The sequence below is a fragment of the Populus euphratica genome, unplaced genomic scaffold (assembly GCF_000495115.2).
Source record: "Populus euphratica unplaced genomic scaffold, PopEup_1.0 scaffold1661.1, whole genome shotgun sequence".
In the NCBI taxonomy this organism is placed as follows: Eukaryota; Viridiplantae; Streptophyta; class Magnoliopsida; order Malpighiales; family Salicaceae; genus Populus; species Populus euphratica.
Window position 1 is genome coordinate 18,961 of NW_011501510.1, and position 3,390 is coordinate 22,350.

Below are 3,390 nucleotides of genomic sequence, written 5' to 3' on the forward strand. Positions count from 1 at the left end.
ATTATAAAACATGTTAGTATCAAACATTAAAGTCCATATTAAGTTTACATTATACTTATTCTTACACCATTAGTGTAACCTTTTCACCTTGACATAATAAACTTAGCTAGACATAATGAAAGAAAGAAAAAAAAATAAAAAAAATAAAAACATAAATAAGATAAAAGTTAACTAAGTAAAGGAAAGGAAATGAAAGGCATAAACTTGATATTAATGAAAGCAAAGCATAAACATTACAAAAAATACAAAGAGAGAAAGCAAGAGCATGATCTTGATCTGGAAACCAAGATGCCTAAATGCATGAAAAATACCTCCTTTTATAGGTCAAAATTGAGAACTATTGATTTGATGACTAATTGATAAGTGGGTGGCCAACTTTTGATTTGGTGACAATCCTTATCTTCTCTTATCTGCCCAAAACGTTATTAATAACGTCAAAATTGGAGCCATTTGAAAACATGAAAGTTGTAGGAAATTGTCTCAGTTTTTTTGTGTAAATGATTAGTACTTAAAAATGTATTTTTTTTTATCAAGGTTTCATGTCATCATTTTGCACTTGAAGTATCAATAATTTCTCAACTAAAGCATGTTTTATAATAATATATCTAATAATATAAGATACCTCTAATTTATGATAAATGTTCATTTTAAATACAGGCCTATCACATAAATGAAAGGATTGATTGATGAATTTAAGAACTGAAATTGAAAGGACAAAGAGATGGCCAAACTTAATGGCCAAACTTAGAAAAGAGATGAAAAGAGATGTCGGTGCAATCAATACTAGAACACTGTTCGGTAATTAAGTCATATCTGGAGTTGTGGATCTCAGATTTAGGTCTACATTATATTAATGGAAAGGTAAGACATAGGCCTACAACTTTCATATGGAGCCCAAGATCTAAAAAGGTAATTTTGAAGTCCAAATTGTAGTAACAACAAAGAAGTCCGAATCTGTCTTCCAGCCCGAGCACTATTCCGTGTTTAGCCCATATATGGAGTTTTACAAGTCCAAATAACTTGAAGTTTTTACACAAGAAAGATGAGACAATTTACTACAACTTTTATGTTTTTAAGTGGCTCTAATTTTGACGTTATCAATGTAGTTTTGGGCAGACAAGAGAAGATAAGGATTGTCACCAAGTCAAGTGTTGGTCACTCACTCATCAATTAGTCATCAAATCAATAGTTCCTAATTTTGGGCTATAAAAGGAGGCATTTGCCATGTATTTAGGAATCTTGGTTTTCAGATCTGGATCATGCTCTTGCTTTCTCTCTTTGTATTTTTTGTAATGTTTATGCTTTGCTTTCATTAATATCAAGTTTATACCTTTCATTTCCTTTCCTTTACTTAGTTAACTCTTATCTTATTTATGTTCTTATTTTGTTTATCTATTTTTCTTTCTTTCATTATGTCTAGCTAAGTTTATTATGTCAAGGTGAAAAGGTTACATTAATAGTGTAAGAATAAGTATAGTATAAACTTAATATGGACTTTAATGTTTGATACTAACATTTTTTATATTTGTTATCTTGTTCACTCTTTAATACTTTGCTTGTTAAATGACTAATCTTGATTTATGTTGTATAAGAATTGGTACAACAAATGCTTGGTACTTTCATAGCCCATACTGTATGGTATAACCGACACCTGAGCTATGAAAGGAACTTGATTTGTTGTTAACATAAGTTATAATCATGAATGCTTGATGAAATTTACAAGTATTAGCATTAATTGAATAAGATGACTAATGTAATCATGTTAACAATCTATAATCTGATTGGAACCTGATTGGAACCTCTTTTGTGTGTGGTTTTCAATTGAATAATAAGAGTTTATACTATACTTGTTTGACATACCATTAGTGGATCCTTTAACCTTGACATTGTTTGTTATCATTGTTTAATCCTTACGTTAATTTTTTTATCTCAAAGTTCTCATCAACTTTTCTTCTTCTTCTTCTTCTTCTTTATTATTGTTGTTGTTGTTGTTGTTGTTATTATTATTAGTACTACTACTACTACTATTACTATTACTACAATTATTATTATTGTTGTTATTGTTACTATTGTTGTTGTTTATAATTTGTACAATTAACCTCCCTATGTTTCGACCCCGGTCTTGCCGGGTTATTTATTACTTCGACACTCCTACACTTGGGAGAAGACATCAATCTTTTAGTCGTGTCAAGATTTTGGCGCCGTTGCCGGGGAGCTAAGTTTTGTATAAATTATAATGTTTATTTTATTTTCTCTTTTCACTTTTCTTGTATATAACTTTGTTTCTTTTCTCTTGTTTCTTCTTCTTGTGTTTTCTTTTTCCTTTTATTCTATTCCTATACGTGCATAAGAGCGTGGCCACGTACATCAAGTGGTAGACTTTGTAGGATATCCTCATCATTTTCAAAAAATATGGCCGAAGAAGATAATCAATCACTTCATAATGAGAATAATGAGAATAATCGTGCTAGAATACTTAGAGACCACATGAATCCCACAAGAACAAGTGCACCATCATGCATAGTTTTTCCTCCCGATGCATCTCATTTTAATTTTAAACCAGGTATTATTCAACTTTTACCTTCTTTTCATGGCTTAGAATTGGAAAATCCATACTTGCATTTAAGGGAATTTGAGGAGGTCTGCAACACATATAATAATTTAAATTGTAGCATGAACACCATGAGATTAAAACTTTTTCCTTTTCATTAAAAGATAAAGCTAAAACATGGCTATAAAATTTAAGACCAGGATCCATTCGTGCTTGGGATGAAATGCAACAATAGTTTTTAAAGAAGTTTTCCCCATCTCATAGAACAAACTCTTTCAAAAGACAAATCACCACTTTCACTTAAAAACCAGGAGAAACATTTTACCAATGTTGGGATAGGTATCGAGACTTGCTTAGTACTTGCCCTCATCATGATTTTGAAACATAGAGATTCGTTTCACATTTCTATGAAGGGTTAACACCTAGAGATAGGCAAATGGTTAAATTGATGTGCAATGAAACTTTTGAAGATAAAGATCCTAATGAAGCAATGGAGTATTTAGACTTGTTAGCCGAAAATGCTCAAAATTGGGACACCGCGGGTACTTATGAGGCACCGAGTAAAACTCAACCTCATACATCTAGTGGAGGTATGTACAACTTCAGGGAAGATCATGACCTTCAAGCCAAGTTTGCATCTTTAGCTAGAAAAGTGGAGGCACTAGAATTGAAAAAGAGTGGTCAATTAAAATATGTTGAAAACATTGTGTGTCAAATATGTGAAATAAATGAACACTCAATCAATAACTGTCCAACCTTGCCTTCTTTTAAGGAATGTCTCCATGAACAAGCCCATGCTTTAAATAGTTTCCAAAGGGCCAACCACAACCTATACTCCC